Source organism: Protopterus annectens, chromosome 3.part1 (genome assembly GCF_019279795.1).
Source record: "Protopterus annectens isolate FY-2018-M chromosome 3.part1, PAN1.0, whole genome shotgun sequence".
NCBI classification, from domain to species: Eukaryota; Metazoa; Chordata; order Ceratodontiformes; family Protopteridae; genus Protopterus; species Protopterus annectens.
In genome coordinates, this window is record NC_056732.1 from 1,869,724,513 (window position 1) to 1,869,749,358 (window position 24,846).

The 24,846-nt window shown below is 39.2% G+C and overlaps 1 protein-coding gene across 1 annotated transcript in view; it reads left to right on the forward strand.

The window, feature by feature from the left end:
- LOC122798790 (zinc finger protein 271-like) overlaps positions 1-24,846 on the forward strand; it is a 651,855-nt gene that overhangs the window by 190,062 nt on the left and 436,947 nt on the right. The window lies entirely within an intron of this gene.

Here is a 24,846-nt window from a genome sequence, read left to right on the forward strand (position 1 = left end):
TTATTAAGTCTGAAACTATACCTACAGAAGCTGACTCATTCACAAATTATGACATAGTGTGTCTGTTGTAGTATGCTTCTGTGATTTACCCCTGTTGTGTCTGGAAAGATGTAACATTCCTGAAATAGTAACCATTAAATTTAAATGAATATCAGAAGAGTGACAGATGTGTATAACAGCAGATGTGGCAATAGCTATTTAAAGAAATCCAATTTCTGTCTCTAGAGGTCTGGATAGATTTGAAATGCTCTCTGGATTCTTACTGAGCTAAAGAGATAGTAAGCCACTCATCAATAGTGCTAGCAGATACTGGCTTCTTGGGACTGACAGGATTCCTATAAAGTCACACTCCTGGCCAGCATTCTCAGGGAACCTCAGTTTATTTTTTTTTTTTTGGGGGGGGTATTTTCTTCTTTTCACTCTTTCATCTCTACCTGCTCCAAGTACCTCATCTTGAAGGCAGACCTCTTCTTTGCCCCCACTTGAAACTAGATTGATGGTGCCTTCAAGTAAGACATCCTCTGAATGAGAGTCTGAGCAGATTATTTCTCAGTTATTGTTGTCATGACCTAAGGGAGATACTATTTGATATGCGTAGGCCAAAATGACCTCCTTGAATTGGGGGGGTCTAGCTGTTCTTCTGGGTGGTAGAACACCTGATACAGTATATTGTACCCCTGTCACGCTACCACATATACTTCTGTATTTTTTATTTTTTGTAATCAAATTACAACACTAGCTGAAAACACCATCATGGCTAATGAGAGATACAATATTCTTCACCTAGGGAATGATTTTCCCTGTCCTCCAACGATGGAAAAACACATCAAATAATTTTTCAGTGCAGTAAAATATGAACATTTTAATGATATTTTTTTCTTGAAATTTACAAGAAGCTAACATCATCTGAACAGAACACTTATTAGCTGTGGATGCTTTAGAACTGGCACCAATCCCAAATGTTAGCAAACCAAGAAGCAAAGGTTACCCAGCATACTCTGGGAAGCAGCTATCTGCCTGCATTCATGAATAGGCAGCAGTAGTCCTGAAGGACAAGCATTTTTTCACCCGCTTCCCATAGTTTGCTGGGTAACCTTTGCTTCTTGGCCCATAACTTTGCAGAAAGTATAATCTGCAACTTAGTCACAGCTTCTGTTATTGGGGTTTTGATTGTGTGTCATGGCTGAACCACATAAGATTGTGTCTTCTAGGTATCCTTAAAAAGGTGTGTAAGACACATTGTCTTTCACTTTCACATCCTGAGGATCTTGTTCTCCATTTCTCTAATTTCAGAGTGTTCCTTAATCTTCAGATCCAAGATACTTAGACGTGAAATGGGTGAATGTATGCTTACCATAGGGAATTCCACTGCAATGGTATTGCTTTTCCCTTTTAATTTCTCCAAGTCTTTTGTGTTTCTAATACCATGATAGGGATGGACCCCATTCCTAAGTCAAAGTATGGTTAAAGTTCATAAAATTAGTATTGTTTCAGTCTTTGATGTTAGCGAGATGTGCTCTTTGCAGCATCGGTAATGTGTCCAGTAATGGCTCCTTCTGCAACTCATATGGAGTTACATGTATTGGTAACATTTATAAGTGTGATTGTAAATTATTTTTTTTAAGACTCTTTGCTCCTACAACTGTTGGAATTGTCTCAATATCCTGCTTCCAAACTCCCCTCCTTTCTGCCTGCAAATTCTGGTATTTTATGAGTTTTTATCTCTCTGTTCATAATATACTGCTGTCACTGGGTGTAGGAATTTCAATGACCAATGCTACTTTTATCTTCTTTTCATGGACTGCTATATCTGGTTTGCTTGTGTCTATTTTTGAACTGTTGTAAATGAGTGATCCCATGTGATATAAACTTTATCATTTTCTATAATGCTTTGTTTGTTTCTCCCTCATGTTAAATGGACTTTGCAAACTAACATGTACTTGCTACTACATGTATGCATTTTCCATATTTCTTTCCTTCTCATCTGATTCTTCACCTTATATTCCTTCTTTTTCCTTTTGGGGCATTCAGTTGCTCATAGGTTGGTACTAGGCTATCAGCCCTAGGGCCTATACAAGCCTAGCCATAACAATTCCCTGGCTATTTCTTCCCACACTATTTACTTCCCTGGAACACTGTCTAGCAGGGCGACTGATGTGATCCCCAGGGTGAATTTCCTATCTCCCATCCAATCATCAAGGTTCCTTTTGAAGAGAGCCAAAGAGGCGCTCTGCTTGACCTGTATGGGCAGTCTATTCCAGAGTCTCGGGGAGTCTCTGGGTCACACCTATCCCTCCAGGATGTTTTGTTTATTGTGATGACAAGGTTTAGATCCCTGGAGCGTGTTGCTCTGAGGGATTGGGATTTCTTTAAGTGTAGCATGTCCAACAGCTCTGGGTTTGACACGGCCTTGTATGTTAAGCAGAGATCACCTCTGAGTAGACGATATGCGACAGAGTATAACTGGAGGTTTTGGGCAGTCAGCGTAGTGCATCTGCTTTAGGCTTGTGATTCTTTTAGTGAGGTATTTCTGCGGCCTTTCCAGTTGTTGCAGATGCCTTGAGAGGTACATACCAAATGGGACATTATATTCTATAATGGGTCTAATGAGGGATGAGTACAGTGGGACAATGACCTCCTTTTTTCTGGATGAAAAGCCCTTAGTAATGAGGTGTGCCACATAGAAGGATTTCCTGACTGTTGTGGCGATGCGATTATCGAAAGTGAGACCACTGTCTACCTGTGTCCCTACGTCTCTTATCACACTTTCAGTGTTTAGTGTACTGCCACCTATGTGGTAATTCACGGGTACATGTTTTTTCCCCAAAGGGGATAACTATACATTTCTTGGCATTGAGCTTGAGCCCATGGCTTTGGCACCAAGCATCTGTTTCTGTAAGGCCATTTTGTAGAGTATCCACATAATTTTGGGATTCAATAATGGCTCCCAGTTTGCAGTCATCTGCAAACTTTGTTAGCCAGAGTCCCTTAGTGTTGGCCTGTACTTCAGAGAAGTAAATGCCAAACAAGAGCGCTCCCAGGACTGAACCCTGAGGTACTCCACTTGTCACTTGTTTGGAGCTGGATTTGGAGTCGGCTACTTTTACAGTGTGGGTTCTGTCAGTAAGCCAGTTGGCAACCCATTGAGTGACGTAGAGATTAATGCCCAGCTTAGTAAGTCTATCTATGATTCCAGAGTGGGGGATGGTGTCAAAGGCCTTGGCAAGGTCCAGATAGGCTGTGTGGACCACCTTACCCTTGTCCACAGCTCTGGAGACTGATTTGAAGAAGTCAATCAGGTTCAGGAGACAAGATCGGCCCTTCACGAACCCAAACTGGGTAGGGTCCAGTGTTTGAATGTTGCCAATGTCTTTGCTTTTAAGTTCCATGATAATACGTTCCATGGCCTTGCAGATCAGGCTCATCAGACTGATTGGGCTGTAGTTCCTGGGATCCAAGGTGGATCCCCCCTTGTGGAGTGGGATAACTGTAGCTGTGCACCACTCAGTGGGCATGAAGCCTTAGGTGAGGCTATGATTAAACATGACACTTAGGTGAGGTGCCAGTTCATTTTGAAGTTCATGTAATACACAGCCCAGCCCATGATGTCATCTGGTCCCATGGATGCTGTATTCTTAGCTTTGGAGAGTGCATTTTTTACCTGCTGTTTCATTTTTATCTACTTCTGGTTTAATTGCCATTCCCACTTGATGTCACTATGCTTTTGATAAACTAAGCAGAGGAATCATTGCAGACTTATTCTCTTGTGAGGTCAGCATATATGTATGCAGTCCAACAATTGCAGAGCTATACATGTAATCAGTTTTTAGGAGTGCCATACCTTCTTCAGAATGGGGAATATATAGCCTTGATAAGCACTACTTCTTCTTCTTTCGGCTTTTCTCAGTTAGGGGTCGCCACAGCGGATCACCTGTCCGCTCATGATTGGCAGTGGAGTTTTACAGTGTCGAGTTGCCAGCCCGGCACCCAACCTTCCACAGAAGGCACACGCGCACTCACACCTAGGGCCAATTTAAAGTGTCTAATACACCTACAGTATGCCTTCGGGATGTGGGAGGAAACCGGAGCACCCGGAGGAAATCCACGCGAACACAGGGAGGACATGCAGACTCCACACAGAGGTCACCCCCAGCTGAGGATCGAACTGGAGAACCTCTTGCTGTGAGGCGACAATGCTAACCACTGCACCACCGTAGCCTTGATAAGCACTGATATTTATAAATCATCTGATGAGCATGAATCATCCTTCTAATTTTCCTGTCTAACCTATCCACTATCTTTTGGGAGCAGTCAATCACTCCAAAACTGTAAGTTAGTACAAGAAGAAAAAATTGGTTTATAGCTTAATGTAAGTCTTCTAAAATATTCCTTACTAAGTATTATTTGCATTTGTTAATATTTTATTGATGATCCTATGTCAGTTCCAAAATATTTATACAATTCCTCTTGCTCAAGTTCTTTTATATCCCTTCTTGTCCCACTGATGTTTTCTTGGTGCTGTAAATCTTCTGCATTAAATGTTGCTTTTGCACATTTATCAAGACCAAATGATATTCTTATATCATCTGAAAAAGTGTTCACCACTTCAGTTGTGCTTTCAGTTCCCCATCTGATTATCTATATAGTTTTAATTCATCTACCAAAAGAAGATGAGAAGTCTTAATACTTTGTTGTTTTCTAATAGCCAAATTATAGCCATGGCCTAATTTGTTAAGTAGACAGCTTACTGGGTTTAGGGCAAGACAAAAGAACAGCAGTGACAGATAGTTACCCTGGAATATCCCCCTTTGAATTTTTATTCAGGGACTAATAATTTGTCTTTTAGCATGGCTTAACCACAAATTGGTTTGTGACTGTTTCATGGTCACTGTAATTTACTTGCAGTGTAGGGTGTATATTACACATTTTTAAGCAATCTTTTATCCATGAATGTGGGATCCTGTCAAATTATTTTTTGTAGACTATCCATGCCATACTTAGATTCTTCCCCTTTTTAAAGTTCTCCATTATGACTTTAACAACAAATGATCATCTGTTCCACAACTTTCTTTTATTACCCTTTTGTTCTGTTGCCATGATTGAGTTTTCTTCTAAATAACTATAAATTTTGTCAGCATCAATTCCAGTGTATAGTTTATACATTGTTGGAAGGCAAGTTATTGGACTATAGTTTTTAGGATAGCTTCCAGGGTCACTCTTAAGTAGGAGTATTGTTTTTCCTGTTTTTAACCAGGCTGGTATCTGTTTGGGGTGTGCATATTAATAAATCAAGCTCGTGGCTAAATCTTCATGCAAAGTTGTTAATATTTTTAGCCAGAAGTTAGGTACTGCCTCCGGGCCTGGGGTTTTCCAATTAGGAGCTTTTCTTAATTTTGTTTCAATTTTCTGGCCATTACTTCAGCCCATTTCATATACTGCACATTTGCACTTATTGTTTTATGTCTTCTAGCATCTTTATGTTCTATAGGATCTTCATAGATAGTTCTCCAAAAATGTATCTATTTCTTCTTTTTAGGTGGTGTTTCAATTCCTTTTGCATTGTTTTCCAATCTTCTATAAATCGTTTTAGGTAATCAATAAATTGCTTATTATATTTCCATTAGTATAACTTCGTTTTTTAAAATTGTTAAATCTCTCGCAGTAAACAGGCATTATACTATGCCATTATTTAAATAATGTCATATGTATATAATACATCATCACTTTAATGGTGTGGGTAATGTGCTTTATTATCCGTTTTGGCTTTCCACCCACCCCAACCACCCCGCCCTCGGGACAGCCCACAACCAGGCATGTAGGTACACCACCGAGTATTGCTATATTTTGTACTTTTTCTTTATATTTATCTACATATCTTCTAAGTTTTTCTACCTATGCTGATATTTTTACTTTATTATTTGTGATAGTGCACAAGAGATCCTGATCTTTTATAATACTTCTTGTTGCTTTTATCACGTCTATCTTTCTGAGTATTTTTGTTGATATATTCCCTCTTTTATACTCTTCTAACAGTGACACTTCTTGCCTTAACTGCTTTGTAGTTTTCTCTATTTGATTTCTCCCCTTCCTTTCCCTTACTACCCTGTATTCTTGTGGTAAGATATTATCTGTTATGAATTTAGATGCACAGTAATATATCCTATTTACTTGTGTTATATCTCATGAATATCTGTGGACAGTGCTAATTACTATGTTCACTTATTTTATCAAACTTCTAACTTTTGGGGTTTTATTGACCTTCTGTAGTCTATTTCTTTCATTGATCTTAATATGTCTGCCCATTTCTTTTAAATCAAGAAGCTCTTCTCTTAGATCATTTTCTTCTAAGCTGAGGACACATTCTTTATTCTTCATTTCCTGCAGGCATTCTATAAAAAGTTCCAGAGCATCTTCCTGTTGCATGTTTTCTTCAATTTCATCCTGTCATCCATTGCTCTTTCATATGGGAACTTACTGGCCTATTACTCCACAACACTGACTGCATCAGATTTGCCACGTTTGTATTGGTTTCCTATGGAAAGCTCTAAACTATCTTGATGTGGCTACTGATCTGATGTTTCCCATTCTACTGGTTTCTCCTTAATTTGGGGATCTATTGGTCTATCCTGCTCTGATGTTAAGTGAGTTAAATTTCCTACACTTCACAGGTAATCCATAACCTCGCTTTCTATTTCTTTAACTTTTCCATTACTAATTCTCTTTTCAATTTTTCCTCTTTTTCTTACTTTTTGTATTGTAAAATGTTCCATGTCTTTGTCTATATTTCCTAATGTAACCTTACTGTACATTATACATTGCTTTCTGCCATACTTTTATGTTATATCTACCAACTTAACCTGCTATAGTCAATTAATAACCATCCTCTTATGCTTCTGAAATACTAATACCTTGTATAAGACTGTAAACTGTGCATAATCCCATCACATTTTCATTCTATGCCTGTTTATAACTATGATTGTTTTCCACACTGAAGCTTCATTAATATTACTAAATTGAATAAGAATTTTTATATGGACTTGTTTGTCAAAACACTTGTGCAATGTTTTTTCATATGTTCATGTTTGTTAACATTTGTATAAGTTTTTATAAACTTTGTAACTGTGGAGCTTTTCTCCCCGGGCCTCCTCTGAAAATGGGTCTGCTTAGAACCCAGTTGGACTTTCCCAGTAAACAAATGGAAAATAAAATATAATTGAGTGGCTTCCTATCTCTTCCATTCAGGAAGACGCCACTGAGCGTTTCACAAATATCCATATAGACAGAAATTGGATTTCTTTTAATAGCTACTGCCACCTCTGCTGTTTTACACACCTGTCAGGAGTGCTTGCTAACATTTGGGATTGGTGCCATTTCTAAAGCTAATAACTGTTCTTTTCAGATGATGTTAGCTTCAACTAGCTGCTTTATTATCTTGCCTTTTTGCTATGACTCATCAAGCAAATATGGACACACGTAACACTCCACTCTGTCAGGGTAATGGCCACTCCGGCAGCATTCTTATGTCACTGCTCAGATCATCTTTAAGGCAGCAACACGGGGCATATATTCACACATTTTCCAAACAATATAAAGTAGATGTTCCATGCAAAAGTAGGTTAGCCTTCATCTCAGACATCCTGCAGGGTCTTCTGTAAACCAGCACTTGTTGTTCCTTCCTGTTACATCCCAGCTAATAAACAACACTGTTACAGAATGCTCCCTAAGGTGAACATGGTGCAGTGGTACGCTCAGCTTACCATAACAGGTGATGTTTGTGTAGGACATGATTGTTCCAGTACTTCTTCCCGCCCTGCTGAAAGAGGAGAAACCTAAAGATCCATAAAAAAAGAACGTGGAAGGATTGCAGACTCCTTAACATAAAAAGGGCAATCAGTATTGTGTACCTACACCTTCCAGCCACTACAATTCAGAGGAACTGCTAAACAGTGGTATACCCAAACAAGCAATCAAGGGGCTATGAGAGGCCCAGTAGACAAAAGCTGTAATCAAGTGGCTGAACTACACTGTGTAGAGCTTTATGTGCAGATGTTTTCAGGTTAGATTAAGGGTGTAAATGTAATATTGTGTATCTGTGCTGATGTATGTGTTGTGTGCCCAAGTGCCTTGTGTAGGTTACTGTTACAGAAAGGGGTTACAAGATAAGGTGCAGCTGCAGGGGCACATATTACACCTTAGTAATGCATGCTAACTCTAACTTTAACCACGTGCCAAAATGATAACAAAAGTAATGCTGAAAGGTGTACCGAACATTGCACCAACATCAGTTAGTGAAGGCTTGCACTTACAGTGACATCTAAAGAAAGTTCTGGTCAGTATTGAACTTGGATAGTGTAAAGAATTCTACTCATGCAGTGATGCCCTGCCTGAACATCTATTGCTATGGAAGTTGCACACACAGCTGTACTGTTGCCTCTGTGCCCTCACTGAAGTTTTTCCACGAATAATATGTAGAAGCAGAGATTCACAAAAATGATTTTTGTCCAATGGAAAAGAAAACACTAAAAAAGACACTTCAAGCAAATAGGAATTAAAGCTTTTTTTTGCAGGGCCTGAACCTCCTGCGTGGGGGAGACCCATACACTTGTAACTTATACATACCAGCTTCCCAAATGCAGATCACTGGAGTTCCTTCTGTTCAGCGAAAGTGGCTTTCATTGATAAGGCTGGTGCACTCTGGTTAGTAAAATGATGTTTGTCTCAAACACACATTTTCAGAAGTGGGTACAGATGCTGGATACTGCACCTATGGCCATCCCTTCTGCTGCATTACAGAGAATGTGAAAAATATGTTCCACTATATATCAGGCAACTGAGGATTGGTGGGACAGCTTGTATTTATGGACCCATTCAGTAACTCTTCATTAGTAAGGTGCATAATGTTGTTTGGTTTTTTAGCTTGTCCATTGCTCTTGACTCCTTATAGTGGTGGTGTACATCTTTGATATGGGGAGATGAAGCCTCGCAAGGACTACTTTGGATACCATAACATTTAAGACCAAAGCATTCATTTTCTTGGAATTTGGGAAATGTGGCTGCTTTTGGGACTGCAGCTACAATGCTAGAGTTTTTTAGTCAATCATAGTATGTTCACAGTGATGCCATCCATATTTAATGCTGCCTAGTAAGATTACTGAGTAGACCAGCAGGCCTTATGCAGTCTCCACTTTGGGGAGAATGTGTGCCAGCACACCACTGCCAAACTGCCATCAGGTAAGTTAGTACCTCCTTAGCCAGATTTCTGTGCACCAGCTATTAATATATAGTCAATGCTTTTGCACACCAAAAGTGGATTTGAGGATGACATCCAGTTTACAGTCATCATCGAACCTGGTTAACCAGAGATCCCAGTTTTTGATTTGGAAATCAGAGAAGAATACGCTGAACAGCAGAAGTCCTATCATGGATCTCTGAGGGGCTCCACTGGCTACCTACATGATCTCTGAGGATGCATCTGCCAACCCTCATTGTGTCGGTTCTGTTCCTTAACCAGTTTGCTAACCATCTAACTGCATATGATCTGTTTGAATCATGCTTAGCTTGTTAATTATCTTACCATGTAGTATATCAGTAATCTAACAAGGGAAACATAAGGCAGCCACAAAACTACTCTCAACCTTTCTCCCTTTAGTACTCATACTTCTGTAAGGAAGTACTAAAAATATATCAGTGATATGAATTGATATTAGCAACCTGTTTTAGTAAATGCAGTGACAAGACACAAGCAGTAATTGAAATAAACACTATCATCACAATTAATAAAGAGGAAAAAAACCTGCATAGGTGTGAATCAAGTATGGATAAATGGGAAGGTGCATTACTAAATTAATAAAAAGATTGCAAGATGCACCGAATCTCTATACAGTAAAACATCCAATTTTGTCTATTTTGGTATGAGGGTTAGGATAGGGGTGTTTGCATTAACAGTAAAGGAATAGATTGTGGTGTGTGTGCATGTGCAAGTGTACATGCTTGCTAGTTAGGATTTGAGTAAGGGATAGGAAATGAGAGAAGTTTATTAATGTTTCTGGACTAGGGTTATAGATATGGGGAAAGATTTAGTGGTGTTCTTAAGTATGTGAGTGCATTACAATGGTGATTTCTTTGCTACAGTACAGATGAATATATTTGAGGGTTATCATATATCAGAGTTTGGAGGGTGGGCTAATGGTTAAGGTGTTTGCCTTACAAACGCAAGGTGCTGGGTTCAAGTCTCACAAGGGATAATTGGCTAGGCTTAAAATGGCTCATAAGGGCGGTTAGCTTAGTACTAATCTATGAATCTATGAGTGTGTTTGCAAGTGTTAACTGGTTAGGTTATGGGATAGGTGTAGTGTTATGTATGTTTTGGTTGGTGTGTTTTGTGTAGTGGTACTGTTGAGGAAAACAGTTTTCTTAAGTTCAGTCAAGGTGTTCTACATGGTTTAATACTTGGCCATCTTCTCTTTAACATTTTCGTAAGTAACCTAAAGAACTTGACAGTGGATCTAATTAATTTACTGAGATTCCACACTTAGAGTATGCACGACTTGGTAAAAACTTCCAAACTAATATTAAATGCTAAAAAAAAACTATGGTATTCAACAACAAGAACTCGGTCATGAATCAAAACCCATAATGATTATTTCCAGCAAAAACATCACTTTTGAAGAGGTAGACCACCTTAAGCATGCCAGCTATACTATAGCCAAACTAACCAAAAGCCTTGTATGCTATATAGAATAAAACAATTTCTAAATCCCTGAGCCCAACTCAAAACTGCCTTCCCTTTTATCTTACCTAGCCTACTATACACAGCCTCTTTACTCACCAATCTTAAGACAACTTCCATTAATACACACTCAATTACCTACAACAAATTGCTAAATTTGCTACTAATTTCCTTCACAGAATACATCATTGCCTACCCCTCTGCCAAATACAATGGCCAGGGATAAGCCCTGGAATACACACAACTTAAAATTGCATTTACTACTTTAAATAGTCTCGACAAATGTTCAACAATCAGAAAACCAAATACCAAATCCACTCCTAAAAGAGAACTTACATTTCTGCACTTAAACTACCTTGTCATTCTTCCTCCATAAAAATTGTTCTGTGACCACCTTTTATGCTGTACACATTACAAAACTATGGAACCCTTTGTCACCCGAACTAACAAATGAAATAAAACTACACACAATTTCAACACAACCAAAAATATTCCTTACCTATACATGGCACTGTCACTGTACCAGTACTTGCCCCATTGCTCACATATTGTATATCCCTCCTACCCCCATAATATAACTTCTGCACACTATTGGAATACTGCCCCCTTACCTCCCTAAAACCTTTTATCCATATGAATTAAATTTAATCCTTTACCCAACTTTCCTTTTTATTAGACCCATTCTCTGTACTCGTTTATTTACTTTTCCTTCTAATCACAACTTCTTTTCTTTCTAACCTTTGCACTAAAATCATCATTTCCTCCACTCCATCACTTTCTACCTTAATCACTTCTACGTCCTTCTAAGATTTCTCTACTCTCCTCAGACTCCCTCCTCTTTACCTTCTCCTCCTAGCTATCTGCAATAACCGACCAGATCAAAACCAGATATTCCCGTAAAAACAAGCCACCATAGTGGACTTCAAGTAGAGACAGATTATATAACAAGAGGAAGAAACTGTTGTCCAAAAGTAAGGGCGATATCACTTTGCAGAGGAAGAGCTACCTCCTAAGCCTAAACAAGAAAATCAGAAATCTTGTCAAGTCTTCTAAACCAGATTACAATACTAAAATCATATCCCTAGCCGAGGATAATCTAAGGCATTCTTTAACTATGTCTGAAGTCTAAAAGGGAATGTCCAGCTATGTGCTGAACTGGCAGTAGACGGGATCATTCATACTACACCAGAAGATATCACCAACCTGCTAGCTGACAGATTCAGTGCAAACTTCACCTGCCTATCCCCATGTACCATATCCCAAAGCATACCTGACACCAGCCCTCTGCTTGTATCTCTAGAGAACAGGTCATCCCTGCACTCATGAAGGCCAAAAATATAGCTTCATTTGGACAAGATAATATCCCAGGATGTTCACTAAATAATCTAAAACAAGACCTAGTGGATCCACTTGGCTTTCTCTTAATCATAGCTTGAGAACTGACTAGGTTCCTGCAGAATGGAGAACAGCAACAGTAATCCCCCTGCACAAAGGGGGCCCACCAACTGACACTGGGCACTACAAACTCGTATGTCTAACCAGTCTCGTCTGCAAGGCCATGGAAAGAATTATCATGGACCTTATCAACAAGGACATCGGCGACCTCCAAATGCTGGACCCAACCCAGTTTGGCTTCGTTAAGATAGATCATGCTTATTAAAGCTGGTAGACTTCTTTGGCAATGTCACTAAAGCCATGGGCGAAGGTAAGACGCACACAGCCTATCTCAACCTTGCCAAGGCTGTCAACACAACCCCCCAATTCTGGCATCGTCCAGAAACTCTCCCAACTGGGGATTACCCCTTACATTACTAGATGGGTAGCCAATTAGCTGACCGACAGAACACACACTGTCAAAATTGGTGACTTCACCTGCACCAGTAGACCTGTCACCAGTGGAGTACCATGGGAGACTGTGCTGGGCCCCTTACTATTTGGCATCTATTTCTCAGAAGTCCAGGCCAAGGTAGACGGCATCTGGCTCACCAAGTTCGCCAATGACTGCAAACTGAGAGCAACTACTGAGTCCCCTAACATTATCAACATATTACAAGAGGGGCTAACACAAGTGAATGACTGCTGCCAAAGCCATGGTCTAACACTAAATGCAAAAAATACATTATTATTCCCTTTGGCAAAATGAAATTCCCTACAAATTACAATATTGACAGCACAAACCCCCCCCCCCGAGTTCCAACCCAGTGGTGTGAGACTTGGGAACACAGGTTGATAGTAATCTGAACTTTATCCACCAAGTTTCCACAGTGGTAAGGAAAGCGTTCTACATATTTTCACGTCTAAGCAAGGGCATAGCATCCAGGTCAAGGGGTGTTATAACTCCACTGTACTCCTTCCTCATCAGACTACTAACAGCGTATAATGTACCTTTTTCCATGTACTCACCAGACACCTGCAGGAGCTGGAAGAGACCTTATACATTTCTCACTAAGAAAATACAGGAACTCCAAACCATGATCTACATGGACATGTTGAACACTCTGTTACTTTACTCTGTACCTTATAAGCTGTTGAGAGGTGACCTTTGCCTGGCTTATATGTCAATCTCTGACCATGCCCTAATGGAAATGCTACACATTTGCAAGTCAAATGGAACAGGTCACTCACTCTACGGATCGCAACTTAGCCTGTGACATTAACAGAACATGCTGGAGAGACAGATATGTCTCCCAGAGACTACTGCTTCTCTGGAACAGACTTCCTATTCACATAAAACAGAACTTCTCCCTGACCCTATTTAAATGCAACCTAGATAACTGGATAAGTGACCCCAAATCTGGCCCTGGGGTGGTACCCATATCCATCATGGACAGGGTAGCCAGTGTTGATCACAGTGGGATTAACATGGCTAAGCTTGCAAAGACACTAGGGGCGCTAGCTTGGGAACCTCCTACAAACCTATGAACCAATCTCATTCAAACTGCTTTCTAACTTTCCTCACAAAACCACAGATTTTAACTCCTCATTTCGTCCTTTGCTTCTCATGTCCATACCCACCACAGTTATGTCCTATACTCTACTACCTGCTTCAAATAATGTACATGGTCTTTCCTTTTCTTGTAATAATTGTAATATTTAAAATGCAGTTTTTTGTATTTTTTTTACAGATTGTAAAATTACTGTTCTTAAAATGTATTGTAATATGTGTAGCTTTTACCCCAGGGCCTCTGCTGAAAATGGGCTTTTACCCAGTCAGACTTTTGTGGTAATGAAATGTCAATAAATAAATAAATAATCAATTAAGTTCTTCTTCTTCTACAGACCAACTTTACTATTTTAAGTGCCAAGGTATGCACCACTGCTTTTGCTAAAAGAATTTGTACTGTAATTTTTAAATACAAAATGTGAATGCTGTTTTTGATCTATTTTTTCTGTAAGTGCTGTTTTTGATAAGTTTTCTAGAACTTTTCTCATCAGGATTCTGATGAAAAGAGGCTTTAGATCCCGGTAAACAGAAGGAAGGTAGGAATTAATAAGTAAATAGTAAAAAATGGAAAGTCAGCTTCATGTTATACAGGGATAAAGCTTGACTTTGTCACAAGCAACCAGAGTTCAGACAGCAGCTCGGGTGCATGTAGGAAGTAGCACAGATGGATGGGAGTGAGAGGTCACTGTCAGCTCTCTCTTCTTGCAGACAGGATGGTGGCTCTGGCTTGACACCTAGAAGGAACACTAGGGGCTTTTCTTGTGAAGCACAACCCTAGCAATGCCAGTTGCAATTCAAGCAGTGAGCAAGGGGGAATTTAGCATGCTGAGACATGATTCCTTTGAAGGGAAGCATTTAATGGAGCTTGGAGCTGAGATCAGGAGTGGAGAGAGGTGCTGCACCAGTGAGAGAGCAGGCCACCCCACAGGACCAGCAAGCAATCCTAGTCCCTGCCATCTACTCTTGATACAGAGAAGATGAGGTAATTGGGGATTCCAGTGCAGAAACAAATGAGCCATAGGGGGGTCTTACCTCAGCTAAGGATTCCTGACTCCAGCTATCACATAATAAATGGGCCAACTGGATGCAGGTAAAGGAGTCATGAGGTTATTCTTGTAGGGAGGGGGAAAAAGAACAGGAAAACAATGGAGACATACGAGCAACGATGTATAACTGATATAGGAGCTGTAACACTAAAACATATCCACAAAGCCAAAGTTAAGAAAGTGTGCCCTTACAGGCCCAAACAGCTACACATTCCATAACACATATATATATATGTATATATATATATATATATATATATATATATATATATATATATATAAATAATTTTTTTTGGAATGCAGTGAAGAAGTAACACTAGGATTGGATTTTTAAATGTATGTCTTTATTAAAAAGAGCTGTCCTTTTGATACAATCCCCACTCAGGCATTACAGACAAGCTTGCTAATTTAGATATAAACCCTTTTATTACCCACTGGATAACCAAATGACTCCCTGATAGGACCCAGGATGTCAAAATGGGTGAGGCCACTTCCACCAAGAGGTAAGTCTCTAGCAGGGTCTCCCAGGGCTTGGTATGGGGCCTGCTCCTTTTCGGCATCCATTTCTCTGAAATGGAAGCATATGCTGAAGGTTAATGACCAACTAAGTTTGCAGATGGTTGCAAGCTGGGGGTCATTATCAACTCCCCTGCAGGCAGTGACATTCTTCAAGAAGACCCATCTCTGACTAACAAATGGTGCCAATGCCATAGTTTTAAACTCAAGGTTAAGAAATACATAATTGCAGCCTTTGAGAAGTCAACCATCCTGACTGATTAGGATACTGATAATACGCCCCTAAGAGTCGACCCAGTAGTAAGGGATCTGGGTACACATGTAGACAGTAGCCTTACCTTCGGCTACAGTGGTGAGGAAATCCATTTATGTTGCACATCTTATAAGTAAGGACATGGCATCTAGGACCAAAGAGGTCATGATCCCATTGCACTCTGCCCTTATAAGACCAATCATAGAGTACACTGCTTCCTTTGGGGATGTAACTTACCAAGCACATGCAGCAACTACAGTGACCTCAGATGTTTCTTACAAAAAGAATAGGCATAACAAACCAGTCTTATGCAGAGCACATTAAACCCTTTTTCCTCTACTCACTCTGCTATAGATTGGTGAGGGGTGATCTATGCCCGGCTTACAAGGCATCTCTAAACCACACACTTATGAATCTCCTGCATATTTGTAGCTCAAACAGTACTTGAAATACAAGGTCTAAGGGCTTGATGTTTGCCTGTAACTTAAAAAGAATAAGTTGGAGAGGCAGATATGTTCTGCTTCTTCTGTAGAACAAGCTTCCCATGCACATGAAGCTGAGTTCATCTATTAACTAATTTAAGCGCAACCTAGACCAGTGGGTGGGGAACAGGAAATGTTCACCATTCCTGGTACCCATGTCCCTTATGGACAGAGGTTGTTACAAATATCTGGCCCTCAATGTCCTATTTGGATACAGGACATTATTCTTTCAGGAAAACTTGGCTAGGCTTGGAAATCTGCAGCTGCCCTAGTCATTAGCCTAGTAACAATCTATGAAAAACTAGGAAACAACCATACTGCTGACTAATAAGGAAAATGATTCTTGAAATGTGTCACCTAGACATGCAAGATGTACATTGTCATAAAACAAAAAATATGTATCATGTGGTAAGCCACTGTAGCAGTGAAGTCACAACCAAATATTATTTAATACATCAGCTGGTGCAGCAATCATCTGATAGATCAAAATATCATCAACCAAGACGCTCTATTAAAGAACATAATAATACATACATACACAAGCAGTTTAAAGTAAAATTTGTCACAATGTACTAAATGTGAATGCTGAGCATCTCATTTTTAAAGACAGTAGATGAAAGTTATTACTATATGAAAGATGCACAATGGCTATCTTCATAAAAATCAGGGCAGGAAATAACCAAATCAATAAGTCACTTCATAAAAAACTGGTACTGTTTTTCATTATATACATTTACTCTACCATTAGTAACAATGGTGTGATCTCTGGGAACGCAGTATCACCTGCAGCTTTCTGAAGGTAACATTGTTGCACTGTGCCTGTGTAGGTAAATTTGCATGTTAAGCCAGTGCCCAGCATACAACAAATGCCCAAATGGACACAGTGTTACAAAGAAAATAATATTGTTCAGATGATACAAAAGCAGTAATGGCCAAGTGTGCGGGAGGTGCAGCCAAGGAATTGGTGCAGAGAAAAAAATGCAAATCGTACACCTGACACGGGATCATAAAGAGAATCACGCTACAAAAACAGTAGATAATAGATGAATACAAAAGGTAAAATAACAAATCCCTCACTGTAAGCTTTTCAGAAAGCATAACATCAAAAAACTTACAAAAATCATACATTCTGCACACAGTCATCAGTTCAAATTTAATTTGCTTTGAACAGCAAGTCTGATACATATTCAGAAAGTGAATGAACAGGAATCAATCACAGATTTAAGCCAGGACTGGAGCTAAAGCTTTAGAAAGTTTCAGCACTTTTTTCTTTGAATCCATATTACATTTCTGGTTATCCCAAGGAAAAAGGCTGGGAAAGCCATCTGGAACTGGATACCTTTGTGGATTAGAAGTTAGCAAGATGGGCAGAGTTTCTGTCAAAGGCTTTTATATTCTAAAGGCCTGGCAAGCAAAAATTACAACTTATAGCCATTCTAGATGAAATCATTATTTTGTCTGACAGTCTTAACTGAGCACTTGAATATAACATTGATGTGGCCCCCTATGGAAAGTAGTAGTGTGTAGTGTGTGATGTGTCCAGTTAAAGAAAACATCTTCAGATTTAGGCTGTTGAGTAAAGAAAATAAATTGTCCTCTACCACATTGGTAATATTAGCTCTACTGCAACTGTAAGTCACCTCTAAATTCATTAAATTCTCCTTTATTAGATGAATTTATTTTGAAGTTGCTCTGATTTGTTTTAAATAGAAGGCAGAGATTTTTGGAAATGCTGCACACAGGTTTATCCAGTCTTTTCAATAAAATATGAATGGTCACAGAAAAGTTTTGAATCTGACGGCGCATTTTCTCAGTGACGATCTGCACCAGCACTTGTGCTTCTTTTAATTATGAAGCTACCAGGTTGCACACACAGATTAACCTGGAGGTAAAGAATTTATTTTCGTATTTTCAGCTTTCTTTGGTATTTTGCTTTAGTGTCCTTTTATGGTAAATTTACAGCAGAAAATTTTGTTTTGAAATTTGTAAGTCTAAATATTCCTTGCTAACCCAAGAGCAATGTGGTGCAGAACATAACTAGAATGTTTTAATGCTAAAGCTTGGATAGCAACAAAATGGTTGTAAAAGGTAGCAGATAAAAGTTTTAGGCTGAACTCTGAGGTCTTAAATAGCACTAACTTTTTAATATGTTTTATATTTAACAATTGCAAATTAAAAGATCAGTGACATTTAAGACTTCAAATTCAGTGTAAAACCTTTATCTGCTACAACAGCTTTGGTGCCATCCAATATTTCCAAATCTCTGCCTTTTTAATTTCTCCAAATTGTACACATCTATGCACACCAAGTAGAAGCAGTTTTCTAAGTTTTCAACTGCAATGAGCCCTATCCCTAAGCCAGGGTACAGTTTAAAGATAATAAAAACTGATATTTGCCAAGAATAGTTTTGTTCAGTCTGGATAACATAAGACACAGTCAGGCTTCTCTTAAGTGTAGAATTATTGCCATATAATGCACACTATAAATGTTTACTGTGTATGGTTATTCTGATGTGCTGCCAGACATTTCTTGTTTGCAAATCTCATGTCACATTTATAGGGAAGTTTTATCCCTTTAATTTCTCCAAATGCCCATAGGTTTTAATAAAGTGACAGAAATGGACACCATTCCTAAGCCAGGGTATAGTCAAAGTTCATGAAATTAGTATTGCTTCAGTGTAATATTTGCCAAGAGTACTCAGCTAAGCACCTACAATGTACACAGAATTTACTCTTTCTGAAATTCATATTGCATAACCTTTACTGGCAATACATTTATGTAAATTGTTTTTATTAGCCCAAATGCTTCTCGTACCTCTGGAAAAATCATGGTGTCCTTGCTCCACAATGCTCTAGCTTTTACATGCATGTTTTCTAAGTACCCAACATATTGTGGTCACCAGGTATAGCTATTATAATTAATGCTGTTTTTTCTCCCTTTTTTCTTCAACTGCAACATATTTTCCTTGTTTTTACTTTAACTGTTGGTACTGGATGATCCCATGTGATTATTAAGTTACGGTTAGTAATTCCTTGTGGTTCTTGTGTCCAACACTTCTCAGCTACTTGTATAGTCTCCAGTGTAGCAGTCTTGCCATTAGTGTGTATACAGACCCTCAGCCATGAACATCTCACAACCATCACCAAGATGTGCAACTGCTTCTAGTTTTGTATTGCAGAACCTATGTCCCGCTTTTTCTAAAGACTTTGTTTACCAGTGTGCATACAGTCCTGCATCTCAAACTGCCACTATTAGATTTTTATTATCTGGTTTAAGTTCACCTCTTCTTAGCTATTTTATGCATGAAATCTTGGAGAGCATAGTGCTTCCCAGGAGTGTCCTATACTTGTCACTAATTCTGGGCTTTCTAATTTTCTTTTGTTTTTCTTCTAGTCAAGATCTTTGTAAATTTTTCAGTAGTTCCCATTTTCTGTAGACTACTGGGTTAATCCTCAAACCCACTTGCTTTCAGAATGCATGTGGGAATCTGAGCAAGGATACCACCTTAGAATTGCTATGCTTGTAGTTTAGAAATTTCACTATAAATGAATATGATGATGTGAACAAATATCTATGCAGTCCTACAACTGCGGACCAATACATGTAGCCAATTTCAAGAAGTTCTGTCTCATTTGTTGATGTTCTATTGATAATCCTTCATCCATTGTCAAATACTTATTTAATCAGCCTTGTCCTATTTCTTTTATATTATATTCCGCTCAGGCTGTTTTTCTTGATGCTTCAGGTTTTCACACCATTATCAAGACCAAATACTATTTTTATACAATCTGAGAACATTTTAACTACTTTTGTTATACTTTCAGTTGCTTGTCAGATGAGTTGTAAATGTTTAAATCTTCCACAAAAAGAATGTATGATGTCATATGGCAAAGCTATTTTCTTGAAAAAGGCAGTATGATGTCATGCTGCAAAGCTGTTTTTTTTGAAGTCAGGCTGTAGCCATGCCTAATCTGTTGGATAAATAGCTTAATGGTTGATGCCAATGCAAAAAGTAATAGTGAACAAGAATCACCCTGATACATCTCTCACTGTATTTGTATATCTGCGATACTAATTTGGTCTTTTTACTAAATCAGTTGTAAAGTGGTTTGCCACCATTTCATAGTGTCTGTAATTTATCAATATACAGTGCACTTCCATGAATGTGGAAGCCTATCAAAAGCATTTTTTTTGTAATCTACCCATGTCATACTTAGGTTGTCTCCCCTTTGAAGTCCTCTAATTATGGCTTTGTTAGTAATGATCCATGGTTCTATATGATTATCTTACTGTTGTGACTGATTGCTTATTTAAACTGTATGTACTGATGCCAGTAATACATTTTAGATGCTGCTGGAAGGCAAGTTATTGGTTGACAGTTAATAGTATGGCTTGTGGATTCACTTTTAAGGAGAATAATTTTTGCCATGGTTAATCAGACTGTTATCAATTCACAATAACCACGAGTAATCTTCACTCCGAGCTAAAATCATTATTCAGACATGTCAACATCTGCAGCACAAAGATGGGTACAGCAGCTTAACTAGTTTCCCCATTTAGGAGGCGTTCTTATTTTTGTCTCAGGTTCAGTGGTTGTTGCTTCATTTTATTTCATATCTTCCACATTCAAAATTCTTGCCATTTATCTTACCTCGTATCGATTCAATTCAGGAGACTTTCGCAGATCTTTCTCTGAAATGTATTGATTTCCTCCTTTATAGATGGAGTCAGTATTTTTGTGTTTTTTTTCAAGTTCATTAAATTGCTTAGATTGTATTTTTTTGCATATATTTCTATGCATACATTCTCATTTTTTTCTGCTTTATTTCAATTTAGCAAGATGGATGGGTGAAGCTGGCAATTGACACAGTATTGCTTATCATTTTCTAAATCTGAATGACAAACTACAAAATCTGACTGCTCTAGTTGCTCAAATACTGGAAGACAGCTAATAAACAAGAAGACGCCAAGCATCAGCAAATTTTGGAAAGCTGTGTCACAAAGTTAGTTGTTTTGGAGTTCGTGATCAACATACAGGCTGGGCAACTATGGAAGTGTAAAAGAAAAGGGCAACTATGGAAGTGTAAAAGGAAAGTGCGCTCATACAGGCTGGACAACTATGGAAGTGTAAAAGGAAAGTGCACTCATACAGGCTGGACAACTATGGAAGTGTAAAAGGAAAGTGTGCTCATACAGGCTGGGCAACTATGGAAGTGTAAAAGGAAAGTGCACTCATACAGGCTGGACAACTATGGAAGTGTAAAAGGAAAGTGCACTCATACAGGCTGGGCAACTATGGAAGTGTAAAAGGAAAGTGCACTCATACAGGCTGGACAACCATGGAAGTGTAAAAGGAAAGTGCACTCATACTCTAGAAGTGTTCAGGGCCTTCAGAACAAGGAGGGGAACTTGAAAATCATGTGAAGCAGGCTCCTGGGTCTGCCTGAGAACACCAAAACAGGGAGCCTTATACTTCATTTTGTGGTACATTTACTAACAGCCCTGAAGTTAGTCTTCACCTATGAATTTGTTTCAGATAGAGCACCTACAGTACTCAGGCCACCAGGCCTACATGGATTTTTCCCAGACCACGTAATCTATAACTGTTTAAATTATGCTGACAAGGACGTACTGCTATAGCTCACAAAATAATGTAAGTCTTTCATGCTGAAAGGGCATCAGGTCCTATTGGCCTAAGATTTCCCTGCAGTTACAACAGCAAAGGACAGATATTTTAAAGGTGGGTGGTGGTGGTGGGGCTCTGATCTAAGAACATATCTACTTTTTAATACCCAGCTTTGCTGCAAATTAAATGGCACAAGCCTCATTCCTTTACTATACCAATGAATGCCTATAGCTTACAGGTCAATAATCAAACAGTGGAAAGTTAGGCAGCACCTGTACTAGGGAATCTCAACTTTGCATCCAGGTCTAAAAATATTGCTGGTCAAGAGAAGCTCTCCAAAGCAACACCATCAGGCAAATCCTTCCAACAGAGCAGCCCTATAATGGTTGACAACCTGAAAGCCCAGCCCTCTGGAAATATAACATGAGCCCAGAAGACCCCAACTTCTTCTTCTGGCTTTTTCCCGGTCAGGGGTCGCCACAGCGGATCATCTGTCCGCTCATAATTGGCAGTGGAGTTTTACAGTGTCGAGTTGCCAGCCCGGTGCCCAACCTTCCACAGAAGGCACACACATGCACGCACTCATGCCTAGGGCCAATTTAGAGTGTCCAATCCACCTACAGCATGTCTTTGGGATGTGGGAGGAAACCGGAGCACCCAGAGGAAACCCACGCGACCACAGGGAGGACATGCAGACTCTGCACCGCAGCCAAGGATCGAACCGGAGAACCTCTTGCTGTGAGGCAGCAATGCTAATCGCTGCACCACCGCGGCCCAGAAGACCCCAACTAAGCAGCTTTTAAAGCTGAATATTTCTACCATGAAAAGATTTGAACTTCTTATGTCCTCTGTGGATGAGGTTCAGATAGAAATGGCAAGCAATCAACAGCCCGAGTAATGGAAGCTACTGTTGAAAATCAAAGAAGCCATGTTAAAATGTTATACTTCAGAAGGGAATTGAAAGGTTCATAGATAAAACTGCCTCAATGCAAAAGAACAAGGACTTGAAATCAAAACCAAATGGAAGCCAAACTTTACACTGCTGGAGCTCTAACTAGATTAATAGGTTTCCTGGAACCCTTGAGCATAGTCTGTGTAGGTAGGTAGTGTAGGGTGCTATCCCACTCAGAGTTATAGCATGGACTGTACTTCAAAGAGCTGAGTAAAAGTTTAATAACTTTTACACAGGGGTGTGTGCAACTACTGAAGGTCATTTGCTTTAAGATTGTAGATCGTTATTATTGTGGTTCTTTGCACTTCTTTAAATGTTACAGGGTTAAACAACCTTTAATCTAAATCACAAATTAGTCACTTGCAGGAATGCAAAACAGCAATGAGCTTGCATAAAGAAACAAAGGCAGGGGTGCGTACAGTTGCTAGGAACACTCTGGGTTGGGAACTTGTAGAGAAGCATGTGGATAAAGATGGCCAGAGCCTCTTGGCAAAATTTAAATTCAAAAGTGGCATAGTAGAGGTGAGAAGTTTGTACAGGTATAGTAAAAGACCATGCAGAATTATCTGCTACCTTTTTCAGTGAGGTTGAAAAGGTAAGTGGGTGTTATATTCCAATTTTTGCATTAAGAAACTTTAATGGAGTCACAGATTCAGTCAGAGGCATAGTTGTACCATTATCTGAAAGACACTTAACATCTCAAAGGGGCACGAAATCTAATAATGGAACAGACAGGTGTAATAGATGTCTGGTACTTACAACACAGGTAACAGGAAGAATTCACTTCACATCTATTACAGGTGTAATAGATGTCTGGTACTTACAACACAGGTAACAGGAAGAATTCACCTTTGTAACCTCTACAAGAGTCTCAGCATGATTACTGGACTATTGCTTAGTGTCTAAAATAGTGCTTAGTTCCTCCATAATGACTGCACCCCAAAAAGGACATGCAGCTGTAGCAATAAACTGAGTCAGGCAGCCTGCCTTGTATTTGGAAATTAGACCCACTGACTTTTTGGGCAGTCCAAATTTAATACAGGGCAGTGGGGTGAGTTAAGAAATTTGCAGAAGATAATCCATTGAGAACTTTCCCAGTTATAATCGGCAGTCTTTATGCAAGTGGATTAGTGCTCATTTATATAAGTGGATAGATATGAAGACAACTGTGGTAGATGATCAGATGGCACTACTGTTTCAGTCTTACAAATTATTCAAATTCAGGAATACAACAGTTTTGAAACAGTACAAGTTTAAGAGCAAAGTGTATAGTTTGATGGTCAGCAAGGGATCCCAGCTGTATCTACAAATGGCAGTGTTCCCGAATTAAGCCCTTTGGAATAAACAGAGTAAACTAATAAGATGTAAAAGTAAATCAAGGAGGCAAAACACAATCATCAGAAGCCTATAGTCACCTAACAAAAGATGGTAGTTATGGACAATTCAGGTATTAAAGACATCTTTAGGGAATTTTATGAACATTTGTACACAGACCAATAAGAACTAGTGAGGGACAAGATCTTGAAATTCCTAAGGTGGCGAAAACTGTTGCTACTTGCAGACCACTTGTCTAAAAAGTTAGCAGCTCCAACAGCTGAAAGTGAGATTCAACAAGTTATAAATGAATCCTCTTCTGAAAAAGCACTAGGTTTGGACAGGATGAATGCAAAGACTGATATGTGTTAGAACCTTCATCAGTCAAGTCCTTCTGATTGCTTGTACTGAGACTTTCAGACAAGAATGGCCTTAATCTCTCATCCAGGACAGCAGTTATAATGGTTCTACCAAGATTTCAGAAGGACCCTATGAACCCCACTAACTATAGGTCCATATCCCTGCTTAATGTAGACTTAAAAATATATATGCAGCTGTACTGGCAGACTAAAAAGCATCTTAACTACAGTCACACCTGCAGTACCACAAACTCAAGCAGATGAGACCTCAACCATTGGATGACACACTTAGGAGTGTAGTACCCACCCCCAATGATGCACTGCATTGTCAGCAATCCAATCACCTGGAATGGTAACAGAAACCACAGCCTTCTGGTTTCAACATTAAAGGTGCGTGTACTGCCTGTTGCACCACTGATACATTACATATTTTCACTGTAATTGTGGGCTTTCCAATTACCCTCTCTGCTGAATAGGATCGTTATATTCAGTATTTTCCTTTTAGGAACAGGTTTAGAACTTTGACTATGTTTGGGTCTTATGATGTCATAAATATTTATGTAGTCCCATAATCAGTAAGTTGTACATGTACTCTATTTCAAGGAGGGCCATGCCTCTTTCTGAT